General features: G+C 40.9%; 2 long non-coding RNA genes across 2 annotated transcripts in view; one reads left to right on the top strand and one right to left on the bottom strand.

Annotated features, from left to right (window-relative positions):
• Nucleotides 1–17669, bottom strand: part of LOC144584198 (uncharacterized) — a 465271-nt gene that overhangs the window by 321524 nt on the left and 126078 nt on the right. The window lies entirely within an intron of this gene.
• LOC144584199 (uncharacterized) lies at nucleotides 50–2379 on the top strand. The gene is made up of 2 exons (XR_013538300.1): nucleotides 50–179; nucleotides 2295–2379. It is a non-coding gene; the product is annotated as an uncharacterized LOC144584199 (long non-coding RNA).

Raw genomic sequence — 17669 nt, forward strand, 5'->3', positions numbered from 1 at the left:
ATGCATTTTTTTATTTTTCTTCTTTTTTTCTTTTTTCTTTTTTTTTCACAGAGCTTCTGTCAGTTTGGATTCTCTACCAATACACCCTTGGCAAAAGCCATCTGGTCAACAGAGTCACTGTACTCTTCTTCTCACTGTGAAATCCTTGCTCCTGGGCACCAAATCATCATGTACCTCTGGTATGTTTTAATGAGGAAAAGAAGAAAAAGAACTTAGGTTCCTAATCCATCAAGACACTGCCTTGTGTGGAATACAAGTTCCAATTCTTCAATAAAAACAAAAGCAATACTTTTATTGACCATTGTTACTAACAAGGACTATAGAAGGGTGTGTTTGTTACACACCGTTTTATGAGCTCTTGATCCAAATTTTGCACTCACCTTTTCTCGTGTTGGTGGATTAAACATATACACATAACAATCATGGGGCAGATTCTACACTATTTAAAACTTAGATCTTACATGATGGTCCTATATGATGGTGTGCACTTTCTAAAACCATGACCCACATGACTTCACTATCTGAAGCAACTACAGCCTTTAAGGTTGTCTATTAAGCTACAAGAGGCATTGGGATTCCAACAACATTATCATTCACACTTGTTAAAAAAAAGCCCTGGCAATTGCTTTGTGTTTGGGTGAAAAGTAATTTGCTGATGAAAAAAGGAGTCAGTTTCTGGGATTGTCACTTTGTGAATGGTAGGCAGCAGAAGAGGGTATGTTGCAGACCATCTTGACTGCTGCCATTGGTGTTGTCAACATTCAGGCTGCCCTTTGCTATGCAAACAGCATTCTTTTTGCTGCTGACAAAAAAGGCACAATATTTACCTTGTCTATCTTGCTGTAGATCACTGGTTCTTAACCTTGGGTTACTCAGGAGTTTTGGACTGCAACTCCCAGAAGCCTTCACCACCAACTGTGCTGGCTGGGGTTTCTGGGAGTTGCAGTTCAAAAACATCCAAGTAACAAAGGTTAAGAACCACTGCTGTAGATGAATACCGATTTTTCAAACCAATTCTTTTCCTTGCTTTTGTGTTAGCTGGAAACACAATATTTTTAAAATAAAAAAATCTTATAATGATTATCCTAGTCCAATAGTGCAAATTGCCTGTATGTTAAAATAAGTTCAGACTTTTTCTTAAATGAAGCCCTGATTAAAGTCCTTACTGCAAACAGCAGCTACTACAGTAGTTGGCTGGCAAATCCTGTATAGTTTTCCCTTCTCCCACAATGTTGGGGAAAAATATTTCCAAGAAAAGAAAACAAAAGATTATTGTAATAATTAATAAATCCACCTGGAATCCATTGCCATTTTTCTGCAACTTCTGCTATCCCAGTTGTTGGAAGATTTATCTAGTTGGATTCTACATTTAGGTGCTGCTGCTGTGCTCACAGTCTTTCAGGCCTTGTTCCTGTTTTTAAGACTCCAAGGCAAACAGCCCATTCAGGTGAAATTCAGAGAACAATACTTCGTTGTTCTCACAAAGGGGAAAAAAAGAGAGACTGGGTCAGAGCTCTGAAATGCCTTTCTGAGCCAAATCCAGCACACATTAAGGAGCTTGTCTCAATAGCAGCAAGAGAGGGAGAGACCTGGAGGCCCTTGAAAACTAGTAGCAGCTGTAGCTGGTACACATGAAAACATTATTTGTGCAAGGCCTCCTCTATGAGGAGTTCTTCCAAAGCTCATAACACGTTCAGCACTTTAGCTTGTGGAATTTTTATTCCAGAATCTTTTGCTTGTTATCTCTCAGCTTTGTCTTCTTTCGATTTTAATACATATATTTTGTACATTCTGTCTTTTGAACCTCAGCTATCGAAATGGATATCTCATTCCTAATATATATTTATATTTATATATTTTTTCTCTCCTGCCTTTCTCCCCAAAATAGACCCTAATATTCAACAGAGCTACCTTTATTTCTTAACCTATAGCTTCCCATGACTGTTTGTAAAATTCTTATGTTTTCGTATACAACTTATTGGAAGCCGCCCAGAGTGGTCGACCAGACCAGATGGGCGGGATATAAATAAAATAAATAAATAAAATAAATAAAACAAACAAACTGTGATTTAGAGGCTCCCTTCAACCCAGGGAATGAAACCTCGGGAAACTGAGGTGCATATTACATCTTCTTATTGTAATACCTATAAAAAGCTACACAGGAGCAATAAGGCACTGGGCAACATACAGTCCTACATTTTACATATTGCAGCAGTTGTGGAGACATATTTCAATCAGCTGATTAATGCAGCACAGAACAATGAGTACATTGTTTATCTTTTCAATGAATTCAGGTCAGGCTGTGGCTCAGATGAATACTGTTGTCAGAACAAGTCATGCCAGGACCGATTTAGAGCAACCCTAAGAGGGTTCTCAAGGTATGTGAGATATTTAAAGGGTGGTTTTATCAGTTCCACACCCTATGACTTACCATGGCTAAGTGAGAATCAAACCCATTCGTCCCGAGTCCTAGTCCATCACTCCAGCACACCACACTGGGTATGAATATAGCATACGTATAAAGAGCTTTCCATAATGTGTGGAACTCTTAGTTTTATAGGGATATTGCACATTTTTTTATTATATGAAATAAATAGATATGTGTGTGTATATAACTCTCATCCCTAAAACATCAGTCCCCTAAGTAGCCTTTTCCAGATTGGTTGCCCTCAAAATGTTTCATACTACATTTCCTATAAATCTTGGCCATTGCCATGCTCACTATAACTAATTGTCATTGTAGTAGTATAAAACAAGTTGGAGGGCGCCATGTTGGACAAGGATGTCTTAAAATCTCTTTATCACCAATGCTGGTCATAGTGGGTAATGTATACCTCCTACCACCGATATGATCAGTGTTTTATGTTCTTAGCTTTATTTAATGTTTTTATATTTGATATTTTGCCTGATGTTAGGATCCTTAAGTAGGATCAGCAAGAGATGAGTGGTCTATAAACAAGACAGGAGTGCAAGGGAATAGGCTTGGAAGGTGGTGGATAGGAAGTGAAATGAACAAATAAGAAACCTACAGTACCTCTGGCAGCTGTGCAGATATAACAAGAGAATCATGGATTTAAAGTTACCTTTTTCTTTTTGCCATTCAACCCCACTAGCTTCTGGTAGTCCTAGTGTCCTAGACTGGGCTGTTAAAAGACACACAGGCCTGCATGATAGATTATCGCTTTTCTCCTCTTTCACTCTTACCAAATGTCAGGGGTTATTTTCTGTTATGTTTCACTTTATTTCTTTTCTTCTTTCTCTGCAATAATTAGCTTATGTAGTCAAGTCCTAAAGCTATTATTGCTTCTCTTTAGAGATCCATTGGACATCTCATTAAGAGCCTGGGATGGTAGGCCAATCTTCTCTCTCTCTTTCTCTCTGAGCTTGTTATAAGCTCTCTTGAGTATGGGTAACATCTGGGTCTTATGCATCTTTTGGAACTGAGGGTTACTTCAGCCACCTTTACTTGCATAAGTAATCATGGTCAATACCACAGAAGCAGCCTTCTGCTGCTTCCTCTCCTGCGTACCTCTTCAAATCAGACTTTCCCTCCACTAACTAAAACATCTAATGAGCGCCCAGGGGAGGTTGTAGAGAAAGAACTAATTAGGGGCTTGGATGCAAAACCCATCAAATGGTGCAAGACGAAGCAAAGGCTTCCTTCATCCCACCTTTTGTGACAGACCGAGGGGGAGGAATGCCAGATGTCCTCCTTCCTTGGCTCTGCACACTGGGGTGAGGCAGGAGCTTCGCCAACCTTCAGCTTGCTTGTCCAAGCAGCTGGTGCAGTGGCATAGGCTATGCTTAATACATTTTAATTAGCACCATTAAACTCTTACATTTGCTAATTGTTTCTCCTTTTGATCTTCTATTCTAACCAAATTAACCCTCTGGGGAAGAAAGGAAGGCGTTGATGTGTATATGTGTGTGTGTGTGCTTGCATGTGCATAGATGCTTCCAACCAGGTGAATACTTCATTATCTGTTCTGAAAGAGACTCACTTGACGGTGTTGCCTGGCCAATCACAGGAACAAATGCACACTGTGTGCGGTTGGTAATTCGTGGTGTACCATGAAGTCCTGGACATGGACCTCTCAGATTGGGTGGTAGGGTAGCCAACTAAGCCAGTTGTCTTTAGTCTGCTCCAGTTATTGGGTAATATACAATAGATATTTGGTCATGATAGTCATAGTCCCTAGTAATGATTGTTTACATTATGGTTTACACCATGTGAACAGCAGCTCCCTTTTGTGTTCCACTTCTTTCTATTGTATTCAAAATGATGTGTGTTTCAATCCTAGAATTGAAAAGTAACTACTGTAGTTACAAATAACCTCCCCCTTTCAAAGTGTTGTTTTGCTGTTGTGCACCATCAAGTCTCCTCCAACTTACAGCAAACCTAGCAGGGTTGGCTTTTGTGAGTGTCGAAAAGACAACAATGTGGACAAGCGGTGCATGTATTTTATATCCCATGCCAGTGGTTTCTACCATTTAGTGTTTTTAATAACTAAAAAGTGACTTGTTTTAGTTCCTGATGAGAAATGGGAAAGTAAAGTGTGGCTTTTAAAAAATTGTTAATTGTAATGATTACTAATGATTGGGGGCAGTGGAACTATGGGTTACATGCGACACGGCACTGTGATAGCACTGAGATTTTTCAACCTTTCCCCTGCAGCCCTCTCTACAAAAACCTGGTCCTCAGAGCTTTCCAGCCCTCCACAGCAGGTTTTTTTTTTTTTGGGAAAAGGGTGAAAAATTGCAGGAGAGAAGAGGACTCTCCCTCCCTTATGCTTACAGCGGCTGTGTCCTTGAGTTCAATGACGCCAGACCCAACTGCAGATTGTAGATGGTTTTGCAAATGCCCTTCACCAGTGTACACAGAAATCCACTTGGACGAATGAAAGTCATGGGTGGGGAAGATCGACAGTCCTGCCTCAGAACAAGAAGAGCGGGAGAGTAGATGGTTTCTTAGTCACATAGAGCAGTGGTCCCCAATCTTGGGCCTCCAGATGTTCTTGGACTTCAGCTCCCAGAAATCCTGGCCAGCAGAGGTGGTGATGAAGGCTTCTGGGAGTTGCAATCCAAGAACATCTGGAGGCCCAAGGTTGGGGACCACTGAATAGAGCATGAAGGCTCTGTGGAAATCTTTAAAGGCAGCTATGGAATGGTAAACTGTTTCATGTATTGTTCATCCTCTCTTTACCACAACTGGCCTTCCATTAAGCAGGCGAGGCAGCTACTTCAGGCAGCACATTTTGAGTGCTACAAAAGAACGGCAAATTACTAGTTATTTGATTTGTTAGTACATTATATTTATTGTCAGGGATAGGGATTTGTGGGATTTCCAACCTGATGTGTCAGAATAATTTGACTGGCTATGGGTATTACATGCAATGAGTTGGGGGATGGGGTGCCATTTGTTGCTGTGCCTTAGGCGGCAAAATATGGGCTAGAGCTGATCTCTATATCAGAAAGAAGTTAAAACTGGAGATTTTATAAAATGCTATTGTCTTATTTACACACAAACACACACACACACACACACACACACAGAGAGAGAGAGAGAGAGAGAGCATGGTACTTTCTTTAATTTTAGGTAAGTATTGCAATGCATTCACAGTTTCTTCTTTCTTTCATAGTTCTCAGAATATAATGTTATTTAAACTCCTGCATTAACTTCCTGCACCCATGGCCTCCCAGACTTCTTTGATACTAGAATGCTGATATGAAGGGATTCTGCTGGAAAGGAAATAATTCAGCTCCCTGGCACAGCTGAAACATCATCCAACTGTAATCAAATGACTATGGGAATCTGCCGGAGAAGACTGAATATTACTTCCAATTTTTCAGAGTAGTCACATAATTTAAAAAAAAAAAAAGCTTGGGAAAATACCTTCCCCCTCCTCTTTTTTGGACCATAAATCCTAAAATCTCCAAGCTAGGACAGCTGATTGCCCTGCTGGCTGCATATTTTTGAGAGTTAAAAGAAGAAGAAGAAAATCATTTGTAAAAAACTAACTTTTCCAAGCTGTGTAGAGAAGCAAGAGGAGATCAAGATGAGTAGGATCTATGAGGAATAGATGTTAACCTAACCTCACAATTTTGTACAGAAGTTAGTTAACTGGAGTCAGATCAACAAGTGCTACATAACAAAAAAAAATGCATAGAAAAACATTTACGAAGCACTTGCATTTGTTTGGCATGCAAGAGTATAGAATGGAATGAACTTTTGTTCAAAGGGGAATTCTAATCATATTTGCAGATGACACAAAATTGGATGAAATAGCTAATATTCTGGAAGACAGAAACAAAATTCTAAATGATCTAGATAGGCTTGAGCACTGGGCTGAAAACAATAGAATGAAATTAATTCAACAGGGATAAGTGCAAAGTACTGCACTTCAGAAAAAGAAACCAAACACACAGTTACAATACAGGAGATACCTGACTCAGCAATACTATGAGTGGGAAGGATCTTGGAATCATCATAGATTGCAAGCTGAATATAAGCCCACAGTGTAACATGGCTACAAAAAAAGCAAATGCTATTTTCAACTGCATTAACAGAATTAAAGTCTCCAAATCTGTGAGGTACTAATCCCCCTCTATTTGGCAGTGGTTAAGCTTCATCTGAGTCCTGTGTCCAGGTCTGGACACTGCACATCAAGATGGATGCTGACAAATTGGATTATGTTCAGAGGAGTACAATGAGGATGATTGGGGGCTGGAAACCAAGCCTATGAGGAAAGAATGAAAAAAACTGGGAATGTTTAGCCTTGAGAAAAGAAGACAAATGATAACACTTCAAATACTTGAAAGGCTGTCATATAGAAGAGAGGCAGGATCTGTTCTCGATCATCCCAGAGTGCAGGGCATGCCACAAGGGGCTCAACTTACAGGAAGCCAGATTTTATCTGAATATTCGGAAAAACGTCTTGACTGTTAGAGCAGTACAGCAATGGAACCAATTACCCCAAGTGGTGATGAGTGTACCAACACAGGAGGCATTCAAGAGGAATTTAGACCTGGCAGATATCTTTTGATCTGTATTCCTGCCTTGAGCAGGTGGTCAGACTTGATGGCTTTATAGGCCCCTTCCAACTTCATTATTCTATGATTCTATGAGCATACCTGGCACTGCTATTATCTCTGTGTATGTCCACAGAACTAATATTTGCTAGCAATCATGCTTTATGTTTGTTTTTTATCTTTTATAAGGGATGCCCTGGGAGAAAGGGACTTGTGAATTTTATTTATTGCACTTGCTTTCCAGATACAGTACTGTTTATTGGAAAAGCAATATTTGTCCATGGATTGTTTGTTTTTCCAGTTTTCATGGCCGTTTACTGAAATAGTACATCATAGCCTGTGGATTCCTGCTCTGAAAAGCCAGTCTCCTCAGTTCCTAGAATCATAGAATCATGGAGCTGGAAGGGGCTTCTAAGGCCATCAAGTCCCACCTCCTGCTCAGTGCAGGAATACAAATCAAAAGATATCTGCCAGTTCTGTAGGTTTGTAACAGTTGCACAAGCCTTAAAAATCTACAGTAATCCTAACAACTTGTACATACAAACCTATATATTTAAAATTCCTATTCATAATACCCAAGTCAAGGGAAACTGAAAAGTAACAAAGCCAGAGATGTGCTGGGAATTTCTGAAATGTTTTCCTGTGGATGTTTTCTGGTGGAACATCAAAAGTGGCATTTTCAAAAAAATCCCCCAAATTTAAAAATGAAGGTTTTGTCTGTTACATCCCTGCTAGACACTGGAGATCCTGAGCAGGGCAGCAGAGATAAAAACATTTGCTTGTTCCTCTGCAATTCTATACAGGCATGGCTGGTTCGGTCTGTTGTCTGAGACAACAAGAAGATGCCTTCTTTCATTCCAGCACTTACTCTGGTAGTTTAGCATAAACAGCAACAAGAGCTGGCCAACAGATGAATTACTTTTCAATGCTGATGGAAGGACAGTGCCCTGCACTTCACCTGAAGGCAACAGGATAGCTTAGGGGGTGCAATCCTCTGTGGCAATTATCTCTCTTCCCCAGCACCTTGCTGCCAACGCATCCCAGCAAATACCTCATGGTTGCTTTGGCACTGAATATAGATAAGACTCGGTGCTTTGTTGTACACATTGGCGTAGTGGCTAGAGGGACAGACTAGGACTCAGGAAACCTCAGCCATAGAAATTCATAGGGTGAGGATTTAGAATGAGTAGAACCACTCCTTAAATATCTCACTTACCCTCAAAACTCTACTGGGTTGCTGTAAGTTGATTCCAACTTGACAACATATAACAATGCCTAGAATGCTGTTCCATATATGGTATCAGTCATGCAGTACCAACCTATACCTATTTATTCAGAAAAAGCACACTTGTTCAGTAAGAATTATTAGAGCATATATAAACTATAGAATCACAGCAGTTTGAGACCATTTTAAGCAATGACTCCTGTTTTGTTTTGCTTTGGTTTGGTGAGATACTTAGCATTCTCTTCAAGATAGCTCAAGTGCACTCCCTGAACCACAGAAGAAAATTATAACAACTACCCCAAAAACCAAAAATCTCAGGATGCCACAGGATGGGGACATGACAGTTAAACTGGCATCAGACTACTCTAGCTCTGTAGGGTAGGTACACATTTATGCTCAAGTGAAGCACGTAGCATAGAATTGCAGTCACTTAAAACACTTTTTAAAAACAGCAAGCGTTTCTACTTTAAGACATATCTTTCTTGTACACAGTGGATTTGTCTGGGGTGGAAGCAGGGGTAACTTATTCCAATAGTTCAGCATAAACACATAGGTGAGTCATCTCCCATGCCCTACTTTATAGCTATATCATCATGTGCTGGAGCTGAACAAATTGAAACAGCAACACCAAATTAACGTCCTCTGGCAAGCCAATTTCTTTCCAGCACTACGACTCACCTGTTCTGCCTCAATTCCCCATCTGTGGGAGCTTATTCAGCAGTGACTGCAGGAAAGGATTGTTCTGAGCTTCTCATCTTTACATGGATGAATTCGTTAGGAGCACTCAGCTGCAAATAAAATGACAGAAAATGCTAATTCTACCCTACGTTTTAATTCCAGATGAAAAGCACCCTTCCTTGCACACACAAAATAAACCTGCTGATTCTAAAGAAAGGGCTAGTTTGAAAAGACATGTGCAACATTAATGGCCATAGAATTACAGCTTTGAGAGTCACTCCTGGGAAATATATTAAAATGTCTGACCCAATGAAAGATAGGGCTGTTAAGCAGCCTGCTTATGCTCCCATCCACACTTACTGTTCTGAGCAGATTTTTCTGTTTTGCCAAAGTGTCCAGTTACCCCACTGCTCGTTTTACTGAAGCAGGCCTAAAAATAATGTGAATCTCCAAGATTCAACAGAATATATCAGCTATTTCATTAACTCACTGCTCAAGGCTTAAAGTAGTAAATGAAATCTAAGTTCATGTTACAGTGGGGTCTCTACTTAAGAACGTCCCTACTTAAGAACAATTCCACTTAAGAACAGCTCCATTTGCTAAATTTTGCTTCTACTTGAGAACAAAAATCCAGATAAGAACAGGAAAAAAAAAACTTTCCTGCTCTTTTTTTAACCTTAGGTCATCTTAGGTTAAAAAAAAAGTTCTCCCCCTAGTGGTAGAGCACGTATTAACCAGCTTCAATGTACGAACGCACCTCTACATAAAAAAAACAGCCAGAACGGATTAATTGGTTTTCAGTCCATTGCTTCAAAATTAGCTTCATCAGAAGTGCTTTTAACACTGTTCCCTGACCTAAGGGGAAAAAAAGAAAAAATCCCCCTCTAGTGGTAGAAGGCGGAATAGCAGCTTCCCATTAGTTTCTATGGACGGAAAAGAGCAGATACGGATTAAATGGTTTTCAATGCATTCCTATGGGAAATGCAGATTCTACATAAGAACTTTTCCACTTGAGAACCACCTTCCAATACGGATTAAGTTCTTAAGTAGAGACCCCACTGTATATGACTATATCATTTTTTTCTCTTTTAAGTCTCATAACAGCTCCTCTCAAAGTACAGGAAGAATTCCAGTGGTTTATTTCTAGTGGTGGACAAAGCTCCTCAGGATTCCTCACCTTTGGCTAAGCTGGCAAGGGATGGATGGGTGTTGATTGATTGATTGATTGATTGATTGATTGATTGATTGATTGAGTGTTGCAGTCCATCAACGTTTGTCCACGCACTGAAAGTGAATATTGCCAAGGTACCACCAGCCTCACAATCACAGCATGAAAGATGATAGGTCCTCACCTGGAGATCAGCTCACACATCATGTTCAAACCATGGTAAAGGAAGCAGAAAGGTGCCTTAGTTGATAAAGCATGTAGAACATCAGAAGTTCTGTCTGCAGCATTTTCAGAGAGATCTGGAAATCCTCCAGTCTGAAACCCTGGAGGGCTGTTCCAAATGGCTGGCAATCCTGGATTACATGAACTAATGGGCGGCCTGTCTCAATTTCAGTTCCTGAGGTTTGGCATGATGTGTCAAATGACCAGATATGATTTGAGACTGTGCAGTGTACCAGAATTGGGAATGTTTGCTTGTTGTGGTTTGCAAGAAGAGTCATTCCAACTGTGGGACGCTTAAATTAGAAATTGTGTAAGTCAGTCTGCTGTAGCAAAAACAACCAAGAGTTCTGTGTAGACATGGCACAAATTAAAAAACGTATTGGAAAATTCATTGAAAATTGCTAATTTGTCGATTCCTATTCATCAAACATGACAACCCCCAACCAACCTGAATTAACAAATCTCTAGTAATTTTCGTTACATCGATTAGTCTGCCCATTTTTGCCCCCTCTTGCCATCTGTAGCCTGTTCCTGTTAATGAGAAGCTCTAGGAGGGACCTAGAGACTCCTGAATTGGCAAGTCAGAATGCGCAGCTCAAAGGGCTCTGGGGTAGTTGCTAATTAAGAGGCTTTATAAGCAGTTCCCTTGCAGCCACTGTTAATGATGACCCATGCATGGCCTTCTGCAAGGTCTGCCGTACCGTGGTCCGCAGGGGCTCCAGCCCGACATCTGTCTTCTACCGTCCTCCGCCAACATCTGCAGAGGCACCAACCAAGGCTCCTATCTCCTTGTCACTGTCTGGGGAGAGGAAGAGGCCAACACCAAGGGGAGAAGTGAAAAGGGAGAAGGAGTCACCACCTGTGAAAAGAACAGCCATGGAGGTTGCTGCGGGTGGCCTTTTGAGGCAGGATGTTGTTTCTATTGAGATTGCACCAACCGTCAGCAGAAGGTCTAGGGACAAGGTACAGGAGGTGGGCACACGTCTTGTCACTGAGATGAGTGCTCTGCTAGGGCTTCAATTGTTGACCATGGAAACCACAGTCTTTTGAGGTTTTCTTTTTCTTGCCCCCAGAGAACCATCAGTCAGAGAGTCCTGCCCTCCATCTTTTAATCTGTGCAAGAAGGGGTCCATGACAGTGGTCCACAGACACACTGCTATAAGGTCCACTTCACAACCAACATGTGGAGCACCCTATGGGCAACTGGAGGACCCTAAAAGTGGCAGAACATTGGCAACAGGGCATCTGGGAAGGCACTTGTTCTGCCACCAGGCGACAGGGCCATTCTGCTGCAGGCGCAGAACATGGAGGCTACAGTGTTGGAGAGAAACATTGCAGATGAATTACTGCGTGCGTGGGCACCAGAGGGTGATGTCATCCGTAATCACATGATGACGGATGCTGGTAGAAACATGTTGGCAGCATTGAATGTGGCAGGCTTTGAGGGCATTGTGTGCATGGCACACAAGTTTCATCGTGTTGTGCATGATGCCACTGGCTGGGAGAGCAAAACCGAGCCTGAGTGGGACACAGGCACCTGGGAGACGTGGGCACTCTTAGAGAACTGCTGCCACCTGGTGAGCCATTTCCCTCGCAGCTTGAAAGCTGTCTTGCCAGCTGCATGAGAGGCAGGAAGAGTTGGGGCATGAGGACCTCCCAAAGCCAACTGCACCAGAGCACAGGTTGCTGTCCTCTGAAGATGCCAGCCACAGAGACTGGTGAAACGTTAGGAAGAACAACCTTCAGAACACGGCCAAAGAGCCCGAATAACCCACAACAACCTGCAAACCTGCTGGAACTGTATCTACATGAGGATCTCATGTCTGGTGGAGCAGAAGACCGGTTTGGAAGACATAGTGTTCTCCATGCCCATTCTGTCTGGAGGAAGAGAGGTGGGCATCAGTCCCACAGACTGGCTTGCCCTATCCCAGATGGAGCAGGTCCTCAAGCCCTTCCAGGAGACCACAGATGTTCTCTGCAGTCATGATGCAAGCCTGGGGCAAGTCATCCCCCTTATTCGCTCGCACAACCATGCTCTGGAGTCACAACCATGCTTTCTCAAGGATCATGAGGTTGTAGGCACACAGGCAATAGAACAGGATTCCACAGAGGTCATGGTGCAAGAGTATGTGGCAGAGTCCAGGCAGCCCAGATCCCCTCCAGTATTAGGCAAGTAAAATGGGCATATGGCTATTCAGCAGGGCCAATGGACAAGAATTTGAGTTCTAATCCAAAAACAGAAGCAGGATCAAAGGTTTCATTAACCTGTATTCCAAGCCATTATACTCAGTGTTATATAGTGGACAGAGTGGCAGACTAGGATTCAGGGGACCTGGTTTCAAACCCCCCCTCAACAATGGAAATTCACTTGGGGTGTAGAACTAGTAAAACATGTATAGTTTGTGTTTGAAATTATGGTTAACAAAAACTATGCTTTGGAACTATTTTTGGAAATAATCAAGGGTATGTGCATCAAAAAATTACAGATGGAAAAATATAGAGCATAATACGCTGGTAGTTGTAGAAAGGGTAGCTGTGTTAGTATGTGCAAGCATTATAAGTAAAAGCAAAACAGAAATAAAAGGTTTTAAAAAGACAAAAAATGTGATGGCCTCTTAAAGACTAACTTTTATATTTTTTTAAATGTGAGCTTTTGTGGACAAGTCCACTTCATCAGAGGCATTTGTCTTTTTTTTTTTTCCTTTTTTGATTTTGCTTTTACCTATAAATCTGCTGGTAGACGCCCAAGTGATTTGTAATAGATTGGCAGACATTCTAATTGTCACTTCTTAAATAACAGTAAAAGCTTCTGCCACTACTACTAATACATTTCCAGAAAAGGAATACAGGGTGAGAGGAGGGAGACCAGAAGTGAATTACTGTGTGCAAGGATTTTTGAACTTGGTTCTTTCTCTGATCATACATTCCTAGGCTGAACATTTATTTTTAAAACTCATGCAATCTGAATTTGTCACTCTCTTCTTAGGCAAGACTGTTAATATGATAGTCTGATTGTATATTATTATTGCACTTCTCCCTTGAATTGCATGGGTTTGAGCAGCACAGTTTTGGTTATACACCGATTTGTTTCAATAAACACAAACAAATATGCCAATACATAAATAAATATTCAGTCAATAAATATTCAACAAATACTGTGCTGGCGTGCACTGGTCCATGGGGTCACGAAGAGTCGGACACGACTAAACGACTAAATGAACGAACGATATTTGTTGCCAGGCAATTGCCTCAGACTTACCAAAGCCCCTGTTGTTCCCAGTGCAGCAGCCCCTGATCTGAAGGTGATGGTCCAGCCAACCCCCTGGCAGCTGGGGAGGGTGGTGGGGTATGCTGTAGTTAATAAGAGTAAACTGTTCTGTATGTGTGTGTTACAGTATGAGCTGTGTATTATGAGCTGTCCAGTCTTTGCTGGATTACGGTGACTCAAAACAGGATTTTTAAGGTATATGAGATGAGGACTTTTATTCACCTTCACCCCCACCATTCAAGGTATAGGAGATGAGAGTTGGCACGACTGAGCTGGGATGTGAACCCAGGTCTCCCAAGTCTTTTTCCACCACACCACACAAACTCATGAAGTACATCATATGAACTTCATTTTCTACGCATCTTGCATACTATACATATTCCTTAGGAAATAGGATGCAACCCACAAGGTGGTGCTATTCTGCTGTTAACTAGTTGAGTCAAGAGGCTTTGTAAATCTGGAGCTCTCAAATTTTGGTCCTCTAAGATGTTAGGGACTTTACCTCTCAGATATCCCACTCAGCGTGGCCCAAGATGAATGATTCTGGAGGCTGTGATCCAACAACATCCGGAAGGTCAAAGCTTGGGAACTACTGATGTAGACGGTAATCAGCAAGTTGGCAGGAAAAAATGTTAAAGGAATGACTGAACGGAGTTGTTGGATGCTTTGAAATGCAACACTGTGTTTCTTCCATAAAACATAGTGGATCTTCCTTGTGTGCATGCGCATGTACCATGCCCAACCACATCCCTAACTGTGGTATGATAGTTTATTTTATTTCTAGGCTGCCTTTCTCATGATAAGGGGATCCAAGGCAACTCACAATATTATAAGGAATATAATTAAAAACTTAAATAAGTTAATCATTAAAAAACAACGCTAATTAAAATCCAATTGAATAATTAAAAGCAAGTATTAGGTGTATTGCCCTTTTCCGGGCAGCCTTGTACCAAGGCAGAGCAACTGTGTTTTCCCCTGGAATGTTATTTATATATTTATTTTAAAACTTGTGACATGACAGGAAATGACAACCTAAAAAAATACATCTTATTTTAAGAATAATATGTCTCTCTGAATATGGTAGGGCAAGTGCACAACAAAACCTCATTTGGATGTGCCACCTAAAGTCTAAATTACTCATGATTTTCCTTGAAAACCAGGGTGGATTCCTCCTTACCACAGAATCATAGAATAATTGAGTTGGGAGGGGCCTATAAGGCCATTGAGTCCAACCCCTACTCAGTGCAGGAATCTAAATCAAAGCAGATCTGATAGATAGTTCTCCCACTTTTTCTTGAATACCTCCAGGACTGGCACACTCAGCACATCTTGTGGTAACTGCTTCCATTCTCATAGCACTCTTAACAGTTAAGATGTTTTTTCTGATCTTCAACCAAAATCTGGCTTCCTGGAGCTTGAGTCCATTATTGTATGTCCTGCACTCTGGGATGATTGAGAATAGATCATGATTACCCCAAAACACAGTCTGTATATAACCCTTGAAGAATTAAACATTAGAACTTCATATTAGAAGCTAGTTAGGCTTCATTCTTTAAACTTGACTTTTCTCTGCTTTTCAGTTTCACTTGTATTCTCTGCCCAGGCAAAATTAAATTAGATGTTTGATTGCCTCCAAAAAACAAGAGAGTATTTTAAAAAAAAAATTCCATGGCTGAAATTTTGTTGCTTAGTTATGCACATGGAAGGTAACAATTATTCAGTTGTAGCTGATTTTTAATGAGTTGTTTCTGGGATTCTTAAGGATGCATATACTTCTTGGCTTGATGTATGTGCACAACTCCCAGTGGAAACTCGTAAATTACTCAAAGTGAATTGCTTGCCTTCTGCTTGCATAATTAGGCAACAGGATTTCAGCCTAGTTATTCAACCCTTTAAGAATTAAATGGTTAAATAACTGTATTTACCTTGAATGGTGCATGGGTCAGAGTTGGCAGACTCAAAGTGAATTTCAGAAAATGGGGTTATTGCATTGGCACAGTCCTTTGAGAGTGTGGAGAATAAATGCCGACTTCACACCTATGTCAATATGCTCTATGCCCCTCAACATATTCTATGGGAGATTGCCCCACATATTTGTGATGTTGCCTCTGACAGGAATTTATTTATTTATTTGATTATTCTTCCTCCTGTGGTTTGTACAGTATTATCTTTAAGACATGTGTATGGAACTGAATAAATAATTTTTGGTTTTACATAAAGCAAATGTTTTTAGCCCATGCATTTCTTGTAGATTGTGTCCTACACTGCACAGCTGCCAACACCAGAATTTGTTTCAAACATCTTGTATTGTTGCACAGTGAGATTTGTTGTCTAACTAATAAGAATGGGCCAGACTGAGGAAAATAATTGACCAGATCTGTACATCCTACTATTTTTGTGAACTAACAATTTAAATAGTGTATCAATAATATAAAAAATACAGTGAGTTCCATGCTATATTGACCTTTTACTAACATTGCTTATTGACATTAAACTATGAATTTATTTTTGAATTTTTTAAAATCTGTAATTCATTCCACACTCTACTCACACACAACTGGATTCTCCTCTCACAGGAGAAAAATAATAAAAGGCCCAGGATGTGACCAGACAGGAAATCGTTCACTCTCAATTGAGCACAGCTGGTTTGATTTATTGGGGGGGAGAGGAGCATACGGTTATTTGTCTTTGTGCTTAACTCTAAAACCATGTATTTGAAGATCATTCCATTACAAAAGAAATCTGTAAACTGCAACTTTGCTTCTGGGTTTTTTTGTTTGTTTGTTTGCTGCATTTTAAAAGATCGTCTAAAAAACTAATTAAAAGTTTTCAACTTTGACACATAAATGAATACTCCCGATGAAGCTCTGTAGTACTAAATAGTAATAATTTAGTAATTGCCTGTTTATGTTTATTTGATATTTAATTTTGATTTTTGATTATTATGTTTATTGTTTTTATATTTTTTTAAATTTATTTTCGAGTTGTGAACTGCCCAGAGCAGCCTTGGCAGCCAGATGGGTGGTATAAACATCAAATAAAATAAAATAACAATTGCATGCTGTCAATTCTGACTTAGAACGACCCTTTCCAGAGTTTTCTAGTTAGAGAAAACATTGATGCGGTTTGCCCTTCTCTTCTTCTGGGGACGCCCTGGGACTGTGCAGCTTGCCCAAAGCCACACAGGCTGGCTCTTTTTCCAGAAGGCACAGGGGAGAATCGAACTGCCAACTTGAAATTACAGCGCAACTGAATTCAAAGGGGCCTGTAAGGCCATCGAGCCCAACTCCCTGCTCAAGGCAGGAACTTCTGGATCTGTAGCCAGACACTTAAACCACAGAACTATCCAGCCAGCTATGCAGTATGAAATACTCGCTTCAAAACATTGTTGTTGTTTAGTCGTTAAAGTCGTGTCTGACTCTTTGTGACTCCATGGACCAGAGCATGCCAGGCCCTCCTGTCTTCCACTGACTCCCGGAGTTGGGTCAAAGTCATGTTGGTAGCTCCGATGACAATCTCCAACCATCTCATCCTCTGTCGTCCCCTTCTCCTCTTGCCTTCACACTTTCCCAACATCAGGGTCTTTTCCAGGGAGCCTTCTCTTCTCGTGATGGCCAAAGTACTGAAGCCACAACTTCAGGATCTGTCCCTCCAGTGAGCACTCAGGGTTGATTTCTTTTAGAATGGATAGGTTTGTTCTCCTTGCAGTCCAGGGGACTCTCAAGAGTTTCCCCCAGCACCACAATTCAAAGGCATCAATTCTTCACCTTTCTTTATGGTCCAACTCTCACTTCCATACATCGCTACTGGAATAACCATAGCTTTGACGATACGGACCTTTGTCGGCAAGGTGATGTCTCTGCTTTTTAAGATGCTATCAAGGTTTGTTATCGCTTTCCTCCCAAGAAGCAGGCATCTTTTAATTTCGTGGCTGCTGGGCTGCTGTCTCCATCTGCATTTATTATGGATCCCAAGAAGGTAAAATCTGTCACTGCCTCCATATCTTTCCCTTCTGTTTGGCAGGAGGTGATGGGGCCAGTGGCCATGATCTTAGTTTTTTGGATGTTCTGTGTCCAAGA

This window comes from Pogona vitticeps, chromosome 8 (genome assembly GCF_051106095.1).
Source record: "Pogona vitticeps strain Pit_001003342236 chromosome 8, PviZW2.1, whole genome shotgun sequence".
Classification (NCBI taxonomy): domain Eukaryota; kingdom Metazoa; phylum Chordata; class Lepidosauria; order Squamata; family Agamidae; genus Pogona; species Pogona vitticeps.